This window comes from Dendrobates tinctorius, unplaced genomic scaffold (genome assembly GCF_039654945.1).
Source record: "Dendrobates tinctorius isolate UK_male_01 unplaced genomic scaffold, ASM3965494v1 ptg000007l, whole genome shotgun sequence".
Classification (NCBI taxonomy): domain Eukaryota; kingdom Metazoa; phylum Chordata; class Amphibia; order Anura; family Dendrobatidae; genus Dendrobates; species Dendrobates tinctorius.
The window spans coordinates 53,476,934-53,493,571 of NW_027361675.1; the positions used below are offsets into that span (position 1 = coordinate 53,476,934).

Sequence of the window (16,638 nt, forward strand, 5' to 3'; positions counted from 1 at the left end):
AAATGGGATCAAAGTCTGATCACAGTTTTATTATAGTGTGATTAGCATAATTGGCCCAATTCTATAGGATGAGAGAAAATACAGTTGAGTTACCTAAGAATAATGCTATCTGCCCATGTTAGCGTTTTAAAACTGATAGAAAACCGGACTTCTTCCGAGAAAACGTGCATTTTTGATGCGTTTTTTTCCGCGCATCTTCTGAACTCATAGGAAACAGCTAAAAACGCGGACTGAAGCGGAAAATAATGAGCATGCTGCGTTTTTAGCCGCTAAGCGTTTCCTATGCGGAAAAAAAAGCATTAATTGGCACAAAAATGCATTAAAATGAATGAGATGCTTATTTTAAGGGTTTCTGAAGCGTCTGATCCGTCACAAACACTTCAAAAACGCTTTAAAAAACGCAACGTGGGCCCACATCCTAAGGCTATGTGCACACGTAGCGTTTTAAAACGCTCACTAAAAACCGGACTCCTTCCCAGAAATTGCGCGTTTTTTTCCCCGCGCGATTTCACCGCGATTTTACCGCGATTATGTTTGCGATTTTGCCTCAATTTTCGCGTGCAATATTCAAGCGATTTGAAGCATCGCTTGGAAAGTGATTGACAGGTTGGTCACACTCGTCAAACATAGTGTTTGACAAGCGTGAGCAGGTTTTTACTATTGAGGCTGCCTATGCGGCCTCAATAGTAAAAGATAGAATGTTAAAATGCTAAAAAAAATTAAAAAAAAAAAAAATCGGGGTACATTTACCTTCCGGTGTCCCGCGCTGCCATCCCGGGCCTCAGCGTTCCCAGTAATGCCTTGCGAGACCTGTGATGACGTAGTCTCACGTTGCTATAGTGATCTCGCGAGACCGCTAGAGTCACGCGAGACTACGTCATCACAGGGCCTTGCCGCAAGGCATTACTGGGAACGCTAGGCCGGGAATGCAGCGCGGGACACCGGAAGGTAAATATACCCCGATTTTTTTATTTTTTATTCTTTTTTTTAACAGGGGTATGGTACCCAGGGCCTGGAGGACAGTCTCCTCTCCTCCACACCGTGGGTACCAACCGCACATGAGACGCTTCCCGCATGGTGGGCATAGCCACATGCGGGAAGTAAGCGATTCTCATGCATTCCTATGGGTGCGGAATCGCGGCAATTCTTTGCGATTCCGCACAAAAGAATGAGCATGCTGCGATTTTTTTCCGCGATGCGATTCCGCCGCGGAAAAAAGCGCAGCATTAGCACAGCATGTGCGGAATGCCATAGGAATGCATGGGGGGCGTTCTGTACACGATTTTTAAGCGTTCTCGCAGCGTTTTTGAGCCGAAAATCGCAGCAAAAACGCTTAAAAATCGCTACGTGGGCACACAGCCTAAAGGTGCAAAAAGTTCTAAGATTCTTCTTCTTAGTGTGGGTTTCTTAACGTAACAAAAATCTTCCATTTTAACAGGGGTGTGTAGATTTTTTTATCCAGTGTAAATGATGGATGGATAGATGGCTAGATAGATAGATATGGGATAGATAGATAGATACAGTTGTGGCCAAAAGTATTGACACCCCTGCAATTTTGTCAGATAATACTCAGTTTCTTCCTGAAAATGATTGCAAACACAAATTCTTTGTTATTATTATCTTCATTTAATTTGTCTTAAATGAAAAAACACAAAAAGAATTGTCATAAAGCCAAATTGGATATAATTCCACACCAATCATAAAAAAAGAGGTTGGACAAAAGTATTGGCACTGTGCGAAAAATCATGTGATGCTTCTCTAATTTGTGTAAATAACAGCACCTGTAACTTACCTGTGGCACCTAATTGGTGTTGGCAATAAGTAAATCACACTTGCAGCCAGTTGACATGGATTAAAGTTGACTCAACCTCTGTCCTGTGTCCTTGTGTGTACCACATTGAGCATGGAGAAAATAAAGAAGACCAAAGAACTGTCTGAGGACTTGAGAAACCAAATTGTGAGGAATCATGAGCAATCTCAAGGCTACAAGTCCATCTCCAAAGACCTGAATGTTCCTGTGTCTACCGTGCGCAGTGTCATCAAGAAGTTTAAAGCCCATGGCACTGTGGCTAACCTCCCTAGATGTGGACGGAAAAGAAAAATTGACAAGAGATTTCAACGCAACATTGTGCGGATGTTGGATAAAGAACCTCGACTAAAGGTACTGTCACACTTAGCGATGTACCAGGGATCCCGATCAGCGATATGATGCGGTCAGGATCGCTGGTGCATCGCTAAGTGGTCGCTAGTGAGCTGCCACACAGGCAGATCTCATCAGCGACTTTGCAGGGGTTGGGAGTCGCTACTTACCTATCAGAAGAGGCGATCCTGACGTCCTCCCGCCCGCGTCCACGCGTCGCTCGTCGTCACAGCAGGAAGCTGACGACAAGAAACGGCCCAGGACGTTCTCGCGCGATCAGCGATAACCAGCGGGGGAGCGGTTGGAGGTAAGTATCAGACATAGCGATATCGCTAGCAATATCGCTATAACGTCACAAAAACCAGTGACGTTATAGCGATATTGCTAGCGATATCGCTTAGTGTGACAGGCCCTTAACATCCAAACAAGTTCAAGCTGCCCTGCAGTCCGAGGGTACAACAGTGTCAACCCGTACTATCCGTCGGCGTCTGAATGAAAAGGGACTGTATGGTAGGAGACCCAGGAAGACCCCACTTCTTACCCCGAGACATAAAAAATCCAGGCTGGAGTTTGCCAAAATTTACCTGAAAAAGCCTAAAACGTTTTGGAAGAATGTTCTCTGGTCAGATGAGACAAAAGTAGAGCTTTTTGGGCAAAGACATCAACATAGAGTTTACAGGAGAAAAAAAGAGGCATTCAAAGAAAAGAACACGGTCCCTACAGTCAAACATGGCCGAGGTTCCCTGATGTTTTGGGGTTGCTTTGCTGCCTCTGGCACTGGACGGCTTGACCGTGTGCATGGCATTATGAAGCCTGAAGACTACCAACAAATTTTGCAGCATAATGTAGGGCCCAGTGTGAGAAAGCTGGGTCTCCCTCAGAGGTCATGGGTCTTCCAGCAGGACAATGACCCAAAACACACTTCAAAAAGAACTAGAAAATGGTTTGAGAGAAAGCACTGGAGACTTCTAAGGTGGCCAGCAATGAGTCCAGACCTGAATCCCATAGAACACCTGTGGAGAGATCTAAAAATGGCAGTTTGGAGAAGGCACCCTTCAAATATCAGGGACCTGGAGCAGTTTGCCAAAGAAGAATGGTCTAAAATTCCAGCAGAGCATTGTAAGAAACTCATTAACAGTTACCGGAAGCGGTTGGTCGCAGTTATTTTGGCTAAAGGTTGTGCAACCAAGTATTAGGCTGAGGGTGCCAATACTTTTGTCTGGCCCATTTTTGGAGTTTTGTGTGAAATGATCAATGTTTTGCTTTTTGCTTCATTCTCTTTTGTGTTTTTTCATTTAAGACAAATTAAATGAAGATAATAATACCAAAGAATTTGTGTTTGCAATCATTTTCAGGAAGAAACTGAGTATTATCTGACAGAATTGCAGGGTTGTCAATACTTTTGGCCACAACTGTAGATAGATATGGGTCGCCCCCACACCCAGGGCTGTGGTGTACTCGAGACCGGGCCCGATGAGCTTCAATGAGAGATGTCACGGCAGCTGGGACCCGGCCCGTGGCCTTGGGTGCCCATTGTAAAAGGGGTTGTTTTAGTGTGCTGATGGTAAGTGAAAGTTTATAAGTGATTCGTGACACCACCTGTGGTATTCGGCAATAGAGATGTAAGCCGACGCTGCAGACAGATCCTCTGGGACAGATGGTGTGGTGCAGCAGTGATGTTATAGCCCTCCACAGGCAGGGCTGTAGTCCCAGGGCAGTGTAGGTGAAGTGACGCTTAGATGATGTAGTGTCAGGCGCGAGGGATGTAGCAGTGCTGAGTGGGTTGGCGCAGGAATAAGTGGAGGACACCAGGGCATGTAGTTCCAAAGCTTTACTCACAGTCTGTTGTGCAAACAGGTGCCCGCTTCCGTGCCGTGTACTCCGGGTTAGGGACTCAGTCAACCTCCAGGCCAGATGGAATACTCCCTTCCAACACTCCGCCAACATAAGTACCTTTTCTGAACGTCTCCTCTTATAGCGCCTTTGAGTGAAGTACTCCTAGTACTGAGTTACACTGGAGTTCCTCCTGTCAGATGTTCCTATGAGCTCTACTTGTATGGCAGACAGCTGTAGCCTGCTTCGGGGACTCCTTGCTATTAAGTCCCGGCTCACTAATATGTTGCTGTTGTGCCCCCAAGTCTTGTGTGGGAATAAAGTGGTCACTACTGCTATTCCTCCGGTGTCTGCTGCAGGACCATTAGTATCCGTACAACCTCGGGGACCGGACCTCGGCCTTGCGCTTAGAACTTGAAAAGGGTTCTCCTCTAACCCTGGTCCTTGTTCTCCTCACTTTCCGTGCTAATCCTTCTTTCCAATGGAGAATCAAGCTTCCTTCCTCTCTTTCCTGTGCCAGCAGACCCAGATCACTGTGGCCTGCTGCAGCACTTCCCTCTTCCGGGGCTCTTCTCTGTCTCACACTCTGTCCGTCTACATCTTCACTCACTGAATGAAAGACTGACTGACTCAACTCTTCCCGCTCTTTTGGTGCGAACTAAACTCCACCCACCTCCCAGCACGTTTCGTGTTCCAAGCAGGGAGCCACCAAGGGGTGCTATGCTACACTCCAAGCAGGGAGCCGCCGAAGGTGCTTTGCTACACTACTTTGTGGTGTGGGGTGCAGGTGTTGGAGTGTGGTCAGGTGTTTCCACCTTACCTGGATGGTGGGGTACCACACCTCAGGAGGAGGTGCAGTACCTCTGTGGCGACTGAGCCTCAGGGGCGCCACAGATAGATAGATAGATAGATAGATAGATAGATAGATAGACTCACTCTATGTAATGTACTGTACGAATCACTGTTTTAACAAAAACCTGGCTCATAATAATCCAAAATCTAGGCTGATGAAATTGAGGCAGCCTATAGGGCCTGAGGCTTTCCCATATTATAATGCACTCCAGCGCTCCTCCAGTCCCTAGGGCATCCAATTACCTCCTCCACCTCTGAAATCAATTCTTATTCTAATCTGCTCTCCTAAACCTTCTATTGCACTTCAAGGGTACAGACATTTCTCCATTAAATAACCTACCAGTGAACAAATCAGCAACAAGTCTACCTTATATACAGATCTCACTGTACAATGCACGTCACATACAGATTCCAATGCCATAGACAAAGTAAACTTCACGTGCAAAATGACCACTCTCTTTATGTCAAAGAAATGTGAAAAAAAAAAATCCTGGCATACACTGCTATGGGATAAGAGATCAGTCTATGAGGATCAGTTTCTCCCCAAGAGCTGCATTTTATGTCTATGGGTCTCATTTCTGACTGACCTGTAACTATGGCGGCAGCTGGCATTAATAGCATAAAGTCTTTCATTTTGGTATCACTAAAGATGAAGGAGACAGGTCAGACTTTATCACCACTTGATTTACAAATTTGTATATATTTTTATTTTTTTTTTATTTATTTTTGCTGTATTGGTTGATACCAACCAATGACATTTTAAGGGTGCAGTCATAATGTCACCAACCCATATTCCAAATGTCCATGACACCCCGTATTATATAATATAATATTTTGTAATATATTTTTAACACTGGAATTTGCACCTTCTGTATAAAACAATGTATAAAGGCATAAACTGTATGTTCAGATGTGGTGAAATTATGGTGGAGACGTAGGTCATAAGTGTGTCCTAGGGCGTGCATTTTAGGGTATAACCTTTTTTAAGAGTATAGAAACCCCAAAAAATCTGCATAACTAGAAAGGATAGACTTTTTTCAGCCATGGCAGGCAGATCCGCGTACACGGGGATATACATTAGTGTAGTAACGCCTACGACGGGCAACTATTTCTGACGGATGTTTGAAGCGGCCATAAAAAGTTTCCATTTGATGGGATATTTCCATACGATGCAGCCATTATTTGTGGTGTCACCATACAGGAGTATGGCAGCGGTGTCGTCACCTGCCCCAAGGTTTGGCATGGGTGGGCGATAAGACCACTGACCAGGAGGATTCAGGGTGCCCACATACCAAGACCCTGTCCACCAGTCGTTACCATAGCAATCACTGCCCCCCTAGACAGTCCCATGTCATTAGCAACATGGAGGCAAAGTGCAGGTAGCAGTCCCAGATTAGGATGTGTGGAGGCAAACACAGAACCACAGCAAAATGAAAGTGACAGTGTCATGAGTGGGGAGGGAGGGGACAGCCAGGTCCACTAGAATCACCTCACACACCCACCCACAGTGTGACCCCTCTCCTCCTCACACACAGCCTGGAGTCACGTGTAGACACATGAATGGATCACACACACAAACTTTGCTGCTTTTCCCCTTACCAGGAAAGGTGCCAGTCCTGGAGTGTGAGCTCCTCCAGCTTCCTATCCCAGGAGGGGTGCAGGGACTGGGAATTCCTCTCCGAGCAGCTGCCCCCAATCCGCAGTGCTGCCAGCAGATCTGTGCTGTCTGCAGAGAGCTCTGCCACCCTCCCACAAGAAGCCCCTTTATGTGTGTGACTGGGTATATGTGTGTGGAGCAGGAGTCCCTTTGTTCTATAATCCCAGTAAGATTGAAAGCCATTCGCCCCGTCTCTAATCCCAGCCCTGCTCAACAACAACATCTATTGGCTGTAATTTACATACAGGATTAACAAACCAGCTTCAAGGAGGAAAAAGCCGGAGAAGACAGAAAGAAGAAAGGGGATAGGTGGAGTGAGAGTGCTGTCCCCTCACACTGGGCTCAGAAACACACTGCTGGTACACGGAGGGTGTGCTCCCAGATTACACACTGCTGGTACACGGAGGGTGTGCTGCCAGATTACACACTGCTGGTACACGGAGGGTGTGCTGCCAGATTACACACTGCTGGGTACACGGAGGGTGTGCTCCCAGATTACACACTGCTGGTACACGGAGGGTGTGCTCCCAGATTACACACTGCTGGTACACGGAGGGTGTGCTCCCAGATTACACACTGCTGGTACACGGAGGGTGTGCTGCCAGATTACACACTGCTGGTACACGGAGGGTGTGCTCCCAGATTACACACTGCTGGTACACGGAGGGTGTGCTCCCAGATTACACACTGCTGGGTACACGGAGGGTGTGCTCCCAGATTACACACTGCTGGTACACGGAGGGTGTGCTGCCAGATTACACACTGCTGGTACACGGAGGGTGTGCTTCCAGATTACACACTGCTGGTACACGGAGGGTGTGCTCCCAGATTACACACTGCTGGGTACACAGAGGGTGTGCTCCCAGATTACACACTGCTGGTACACAGAGGGTGTGCTCCCAGATTACACACTGCTGGTACACGGAGGGTGTGCTTCCAGATTACACACTGCTGGTACACGGAGGGTGTGCTCCCAGATTACACACTGCTGGTACACGGAGGGTGTGCTTCCAGATTACACACTGCTGGTACACAGAGGGTGTGCTGCCAGATTACACACTGCTGGGTACACGGAGGTTGTGCTCCCAGATTACACACTGCTGGTACACGGAGGGTGTGCTGCCAGATTACACACTGCTGGTACACGGAGGGTGTGCTTCCAGATTACACACTGCTGGGTACACGGAGGGTGTGCTGCCAGATTACACACTGCTGGTACACGGAGGGTGTGCTGCCAGATTACACACTGCTGGTACACGGAGGGTGTGCTCCCAGATTACACACTGCTGGTACACGGAGGGTGTGCTGCCAGATTACACACTGCTGGTACACGGAGGGTGTGCTTCCAGATTACACACTGCTGGGTACACGTAGGGTGTGCTTCCAGATTACACACTGCTGGGTACACGGAGAGTGTGCTTCCAGATTACACACTGCTGGGTACAGGGAGGATATGCTTCCAGATTACACACTGCTGGGTACACGGAGGGTGTGCTTCCAGATTACACACTGCTGGGTACACGGAGTGTGTGCTTCCAGATTACACACTGCCGGGTACACGGAGGGTGTGCTTCCAGATTACACACCGCTGGGTACATGGAGGGTGTGCATCCAGATTACACACTGCTGAGTACACGGAGGGTGCGCTTCCAGATTACACACTGCTGGGTACACGGAGGGTGCGCTTCCAGATTACACACTGCTGGGTACACGGAGGGTGGGCTTCCAGATTACACACTGCTGGGTACACGGAGGGTGGGCTTCCAGATTACACACTGCTGAGTACATGGAGGGTGCGCTTCCAGATTACACACTGCTGGGTACATGGAGGGTGCGCTTCCAGATTACACACTGCTGGGTACACGGAGGGTGTGCTTCCAGATTACACACTGCTGGGTACATGGGGGTTGTGCTTCCAGATTAAACCCTGCCTGACACACTACTGAGTACATGGAGGGTGTGCTTCCAAATTTCACATTTCTGAGTACATGGAGGCTGTGCCTCCAGATTACACAGTGCTGGGTACACGGAGGATGTGCTTTCAGATTACAGTTGTGCTCAAAAGTTAACATACCCCGGCAGAATTTTTACTTTCTTGGTCTTTTTTCAGAGAATATAAATGTTTGTAATCAGTGTGTGTGCATAAAAGCTGAATGAGTTCCTGGGATCCAGACAGACTCTTGCATCTTTAATCCAGCCACTGACGTTTCTGGATTGTGAGTCATGGGGAAAGCAAAAGAATTGTCAATGGATCTACGGGAAAAGGTAGTTGATCTGTATAAAACAGGAAAGGGATGCAAAAAGATATGCAAGGAATTGATAATGCCAGTCAGCAGAGTTCAAACTGTGAATAACAAATGGAAAATCAGAGGCTCTGTAAAATCAAAACCATGGTCAGGTAAATCAACAAAAATGTTGCCCACAGCTGCCAGGAAAATTGTTTGGGATGCAAAGAAAAACCCACAAATAACATCAGTTGAAATACTGGACTCTCTGAAAATAGGGTGTGGCTGTTTCAAGATTCACAGTAAGGAGGCACTTGAAGAAAAATGGACTACATGGTCGAGTCGCCAGAAGAAAGCCATTACTGCGCAAATGTCACAAAGGATTTGGTCTACAATACGCAAAACAGCATAGAGACAACCCTCAAAACTTCTGGAACAAGGTAATTTAGAGTGATGCGACCAAAGTTGAATTTTTTGGCCACAACCAATAATGTTGCATTTGGAGAGAGGTCAACAAGACCTATGATGAAAGGAACACCATTCCTACTGTAAATCACGGAGGTGGATCGCAGATGTTTTGGGGATGTATGAGCTACAAAGGCACAGGAAACTTGGTCAAAGTTGAAGGAAAGATGAATGCAGCACGTTATCAGCAAATACTGGAGGCAAATTTGCAATCATCAGCCCAGAAGCTGCGCACGGGACATATTTGGACGTTCCAACATGACAACGATCCAAAACACAAGGCCAAGTTGACCTGTTATTGGCTACAGCAAAACAAAGTGAAGGTTCTGTAGTGGCCATCTCAGTCTCCTGACTTTAATATCATTGAGCCACTCTGAGGAGATCTCAAGGGCACAGTTCATGCTAGACAGCCCAAGAATTTACAGGAACTGGAGACTTTTGCCAAGAAGAGTGGACAGCTTTACCATCTGAGAAAATAAAGAACCTCATCCACAACTACCACAAAAGACTTCAAGCTGTCATTGATGTTAGAGGGGCAATACACGGTATTAAGAAATGGGGTATGTGAACTTTTGATCAGGGTCATTTGGATGTTTTGGGTTGTTATTATGATTTAAAAAGAGAAACACAAAAAAATAAAAACACAAAAATTGAGCTTGGTTTGAGTTGATACACATGCAGCATATAAATGCATGTCGACATTGGCCATAAAACATAAAACCTGCAAAGGACAAAATGAGCATAAACCCTGCTGTAATTAAATAAGTAAAAGCAAAAGTGCATTTAAATAATACAGAGTTTTTAGTAATACTGTTTTTGATCAAAAGTAGCATGAAAGCCATCCCACCACGACACGGTAACTCTGTTCGGGATAGTCCTACAGTGTCTAATATTAAAAACCTTGCCTTGTGTCAAAGTTGACCTCAATGTGTGAACAAGGGCAGACAAAAGGACTTGGTCCCAAACAGTAGACACCATTCTAGGGAAGCCTTATATACAATTTCCAGCTCAGGAGAGGGAGGCCACACCCCAGCTTGCACAGAATGCAAAAATACAAAAAAAAAAATACAAAAATTGAGATGGTTTGAGTTGATACACATGCAGTATATAAATGCATGTTGACATTGGCCATAAAACCTGCAAAAGACAAAATGAGCAAAAACCCTGCTGTAACTAAATAAGTAAAAGCAAGAGTGCATTTAAATAATACAGAGTTTTTAGTAATACTGTTTTTGATCAAAAGTAGCATGAAAGCCGTCCCACCACGACACGGTAACTCTGTTCGGGATAGTCCTACAGTGTCTAATATTAAAAACCTTGCCTTGTGTCAAAGTTGACCTCAATGTGTGAACAAGGGCAGACAAAAGGACTGGGTCCCAAACAGTAGACACCAGTCTGGGGAAGCCGTATATACAATTGAGAAAATAAAGAACCTCATCCACAACTACCACAAAAGACTTCAAGCTGTCATTGATGTTAGAGGGGCAATACACGGTATTAAGAAATGGGGTATGGGAACTTTTGATCAGGGTCATTTGGATATATTGGGTTGTCATTATGATTTAAAAAGAGAAACACAGTAGTTTGACAATAAATGGCTTCACCCAACCACTAACCATGAGTGGAGAAAAAGTTTTGGTGTTATCATTCATATTCTCTGAAAAAAGGCCAAGAAAGGAAAAATTCTGCTGCAGTGTGTAAACTTTTGAGCACAACTATACACACTGCCTAGCAGACTGCTGGGTACATGGAGGGTGTGCTTCCAGATTACACACTGCCTGGCACACTGCGGTGTACATGGAGAGTGTGCTTTCAGATTACTCACTGCTGGGTACATGGAGGGTGTGCTTCTAGATTACACACTGCCTGACACACTACTGGGTACATGGAGGGTGTGCTTCTAGATTACACACTGCCTGACACACTACTGGGTACATGGAGGGTGTGTTTCCAGATTAAACACTGCTGGATACATGGAGGGTGTGCTTCCAAATTTCACACTGCCTGGCACCCTGCTTGATGCATGGATGGTTTATTTCAAGATTGCAAAGTGCCTAACACACTGCTAGATACATGGAGGGTGTGCTTCCGGATTACACACTGCTGGTTAGATGGAGGGTGTGCTTCCAGATTTCACATTGCCTGGCACACTGCTGGATACATGTAGGGTGTTATGGACTGACCTGAGTTGGAGTAGTGATATTGCAACCACTAAGGGCAACACCTGCAGGTAGCGTTGTCAGGATATAGCCAGAGGTCGGTATATGGAGCAGCAGTGTAGCTGGGAGAATAATCCGGAATCATAGTCAGGATATAGCCAGAGGATGGTATACCGGAGCAGCAGTGTAGTTGGGAGAATAATCAGGAATCATTGTCAGGATATAGCCAGAGGTCAGTACATGAAGCAGAAGTAGGATCTTGAAGACAAGCGGGAGTTGTAGTCAGGATATAGCCAGAGGTCAGTACACGAAGCAACAGTAGGATAAGCATCAGGTGGGAAGAAGCTAGACTAAAGGCTCAATGTCACAAGGAATTCAGTGCAGTGCCAGGTTTAAGTAGGGTGTTCAATCAGGAGATCACAGGGTTGAGCTAATCAGGAACTCGGAGTGGAGATAATCAGGATGGCGTCAATCAGGAACCACACAGGAACTAGTATCTGGTTTAGTAAGGAACTCTCCAGCAAGCTGAATTGCTCAAAGGGAAGAGATGCCCCCTAGTGCACAAGAGCTGCTGGGTTCATATCCTGACAGAGGGTGTGCATCCAGATAATACACTGCTGGGTACATGGAGGGTGTGCTTCCAGATTGCACACTGCTTAGATACATGAAGGGTGTACTGCCTGGCACACTGCTATGTACATGGAGGGTGTGCTTCCAGATTGCACACTGCTTAGATACATGAAGGGTGTACTGCCTGGCACACTGCTATGTACATGGAGGGTGTGCTTCCAGGTTACACACTGCCTGTCACATGGAGGGTGTGCTTCCAGATGTCACACTGCTAGGTACATCTAGGATGTCCTTCCAGATTACACACTGCTGGCTTCATGGAGGGTGTGCTTCCAGATTACACACTGTTGAATACATGGAGGGTGTGCATCTTGATGGTGTGCTTCCAGATTACACACTGCTGGGTACATGGAGGGTGTCAGAGGTGTAGCTAGGGTTTTGGTTCGGGGGGGGGGCGAAACTTCTGAGTGGGCCCTTAACCAGGTAACGTTGATTACAACTCAGTGACGCACACTAATAGTGGATGTAGGAGAACCTCAGCAGATGACTGCGATGTTACTGAAAATAATCTCTATATAAAGAATATTGATATTACCGCCATATGGTCAGTGGTAGATACCAGTCCTATGGAACATATAAGTGATTACAGCAGAGTTACAGATAGTGTCTTACCACCGATGTTCTTTCTGATGAAATAGTTCACTTTTCACATCTTTTCCATCTGTCCCAGACCGACAATGACAACTCTCCAGCCAGGACTCAGCTACAGAGACTACAGGAAAGACACGTTTTACTTCTCATATTCCAGCCCCATCACCATCTTTCCCCAACCTGCACAAACTCCTCATCCTGCTGATACCCCAATGCTGAGCCGCTGCTGCCGTATGTGTCCCTATTACTGCACCTGCTGGGTGGATCTCTGTGCCCTTTCAATTCTAAAACAATCCTCTATAATATAGTGATGCTGGGTGCAAGTGCCCTATAAAACAGTGCCCACATTTTGTCCCTAGAAAGTATTAGTGCCCTCTGTGTGCCCCTTTGACAGTCACAGTTACCCAAGTTCCCCTATTACAATAAGTGCTCTCTTTACATTTAATAATGTCCAGAGTCCCCCCTGTACAGCTCCCCTATACACAGTATGATGCTCTCTTATACACAGTATAATGCCCCCTCACTGTATATATACTGACCCCTTACTATCCCCCAAACTTTTTGATTGCTCCATCACTGTATGATGGCCCCCTTACTGTAATCTCCACACTGTATGATGACACCCTAGATAGCCTCAATATAGCATAATACACCAGAAAGTTCTCAATATAGTATAATGCACTCCCCATAGGCAGACTCTACAGTATAATGCAGCCCCCAATAGGCAGACTCTATAGTATAATGCAGCCCCCCATAAGCAGACTCTAATGTAAGGCAGTACCCTCCCATAGGCAGACTGTAATATAAGGCAGCACCCCCCATAGGCAGACTGTTAGGTAAGGCAGCATCCCCCCATAGGCAGACTGTTAGATAAGGCAGCACCCTCCATAGGCAGACTGTAAGGTAAGGCAGCACCCCCCCCATAGGCAAACTGTAATATAAGGCAGCATCCCCTGATAGGCAGACTGTTAGGTAAGGCAGCATCCCCCCATAGGCAAACTGTAAGGTAAGGCAGCACCCCCCCATAGGCAGACTGTAAGGCAAGGCAGCACCCCCCATAGGCAAACAGGTAGGTAAGGCAGCAGCCCAATAGGCAGACTGATAGGTAAGGCAGCACCCCCGTAGGCAGATTGGTATGTAAGGTAGCTCTCCCCATAGGCAGACTGTAAGGTAAGGCAGCACCTCCCCATAGGCAGGCTGTAAGGTAAGGCAGCACCCCCCATAGGCAGACTGATAAGGCCTCTTTCACACTTCCGTTTTTTACAATCAGTCACAATCCGCCAGGTTTTGAAAAAAACGGATCCTCAAATTTTTTTTGAGGATCCGTTTTTTTCCCCATTGACTTGCATTAATGGCGGATTGTGACGGATTGCCGTCCGTTGCATCCGTTTTTTTTTGAGGATCCGCCAAAAATTGCTGTCCGTCACCATCCTCAAAGATTTCAAAACGGAGCGTGTAACGTTGTTTTCTGTGGCGGATCCTCCAGACACTCATTTAACCCGAAATTCTTTCTGGGTGCCGGACAAAAAAAAAAAAAAAATTCTCTCTCTCTCTCTCTCTCTCTCGCCAGCATTTCCTTTAAATTTCCGCATTTTCAGGATCCTTCTAAAAACGGATCCTGTGCCATCCGTTCACATCAGTTAACAACGGATCCGCTTGAATTACTTTTTGGCGGATTTGAACTGATGCAAAAAAACTGAAGTGTGAAAGAGGCCTTAGTAAGGCAGCACCCCCCCATAGGCAAACTGTAATATAAGGCAGCATCCCCCAATAGGCAGACTGTTAGGTAAGGCAGCACCCCCCATAGGCAGACTGTAAGGCAAGGCAGCATCCCCCATAGGCAAACAGGTAGGTAAGGCAGCACCTCCAATAGGCAGACTGTTAGGTAAGGCAGCATCCTCCCCATAGGCAGACTGTTAGGTAAGGCAGCACTCCCCCATAGGCAGACTGTTAGGTAAGGTAGCACCCCCCCATAGGCAGACTGATAGGTAAGGCAGCAGCCCCCATAGGCAGACTGATAGGTAAGGCAGCACCCCCCAGAGGCAGACTGACAGGTAAGGCAGCACCCCCCATAGGCAGACTGACAGGTAAGGCAGCACCCCCCATAGGCAGACTGATAGGTAAGGCAGCTCCCCCCCATAGGCAGACTGTAAAATAATGCACCTCCATAGAATGAATAAATACTCACCTCTCTTCCTCCCAGCTCCTGCGCTGCTCTAAGCTCCGGCTCATCTCCTGACAGTGGGCGCCGGGCAGTGACGTCATCGCCCCCCTTGTCAGACGCTGAGAGGGGGATGATGGGAGAAGGAGTGCTCGCTCCTTCTCTCATCAGTGCGGTCAGCTGTATCGGCTAGATATCGATACAGCTGACCCTGCGATGACGGGCGGGGGCCCACTGCTGGCACAGGGCCCGCCCGCCTGCTCAGGGGCTCCGTGGTGGCTGGGCGGCAGAGCAGGGAGATTGATTCTCCCTGCTCTGCCGCAGAATGTAACTGTATCGGCGAGCTGTGCACGACGATACAGATACAGTAGCGTAGCTCCGGTGGCCCCCTCAGAGCGCGGGGCCCGGGGCCACCACCCCCTCTGTCCCCCGGTAGCTACGCTACTGGAGGGTGTGCTTCCATATTACACACTGCTAGGTACGTGGAGGATATGCTTCTAGATTACACACCGATAGGTACATGGCGGGTGTGCTTCCTAATGTGACACTGGATGAGAGAGAAGTATGGTGCACAAAAGCAGGGAGAGCAAATGTGGCGCCCCAGGGGGTTTAGTCGCCACAGAGGTACTGCACCTCCTCCTGAGGTGTAGTATCCCACTCTCCAGGTATGATGGAACACCAGACCAGACACCACCACTCACATCCCACACAAACACAGTAGTGTAGCAGAGCAACCTTCATGGCTCCCTGCTTGGAACACGAAGAGTGCTGGGAGGTGGGTGGAGCTTAGACTGCACATGAGAGCGGTAGAATGTTAGGAAGTAGTCAGTCTGTGAGAGGAGATCCCCTGAGATGGATGGAGTGAAGGAGGTGCTGCAGCAGACTTCAGTGACCTGGAGCTGCTGGCACGGGAAAGAGAAATAGAAAGCCTGATTCTTCAGAAGGAAGAAAGATTAGTGTGGAACGTAAGGAGAAGAGAACTAAGGACTAGGGTCAGAGCAGAACCCTTCCTGAAGTTTGAAGCACATGGCCAGGGTCCGGTCGCTGAGGCTGTTTGTGAAACTAATGTTCCAGCAGCAGACACCGTAGGAATAGGAGCTGTGACCACTCTATTCCCACAAAAGACTCGAAGACACGGTGGCAACCTATGTGTGAGCCGGAACATGACGGATGGAGTCCCCGAAGCAGGCTACAGTCACTTGTCATGCGAGTAGAGTTCCAAGGAATATCTGAGAGGAGGAACTTGAGTTTAACTCACAACTACAAGTACTTCAGTTTAAGCGCTAGTGAGGAGACGTTCAGAACAGGCACATGAAAGGGAGAGCTGGAAAGGTTAATTCCATCTGCCTGGGAGTTGGTTGAGCCCCTGATCTGGAGACCGCAGCATTGAAGCGGGCACCTGTCTGTGCCAAGAACGTGAGTAAAAGAACTGGAACTGCATTCATCTGTCTCATTGCCTTCTTCCTGCGCCAACCCACTCAGCACTGCTACATCTCTCTGCCTAAGTCCTGTTTCACACATCTGTTTTTGTGTCCGCCAAACGGATCCGTTTTTTGCCGCTAACGGATGCTAACGGATCCGTTTGGATCCTTTCTTTGACGGATCCGCGGTAGCCGCTAATGCAAGTCTATGGGGAAAAAAAACGGATCTGCCAAAAACATGGTGGATCCGTTTTTTAACGGAAAACGACGGATTTGGACGGATTTAAAAAAACGGAAGTGTGATCCAGGCCTTACACTGCACCATCTACTTCTCACTATCTCCTCATTTGCCAACCTCATCTACTCTGCCCTGGGACTACAGCCCTACCTCTGGAGGGCTACAACATCATTGCTGCACCACACCATCTGTCCCAGGGAAGCAACCCTGCAGCGCTGGTCAAACTGACCAGAAACCACAGGTGGCATCACGAATCATCTCAACAA

General features: G+C 47.4%; 1 protein-coding gene across 9 annotated transcripts in view; it reads right to left on the bottom strand.

Annotated features, from left to right (window-relative positions):
• Window positions 1–16,638, bottom strand: part of GTF2IRD1 (GTF2I repeat domain containing 1) — a 190,039-nt gene that overhangs the window by 162,658 nt on the left and 10,743 nt on the right. For 6 of the 9 annotated variants that reach the window (XM_073574783.1, XM_073574777.1, XM_073574765.1 and 3 more), the window contains exon 1: window positions 6,425–6,662. The exons of 1 other annotated variant lie outside the window; for it this stretch is intronic. The gene's annotated coding sequence lies outside the window, so the exon portion shown is untranslated. Of the gene's footprint in view, window positions 1–6,424; window positions 6,664–11,355; window positions 11,693–16,638 lie in introns of those variants that run through there. 2 more of the 9 variants (XM_073574753.1, XM_073574772.1) reach the window with 2 other exon arrangements.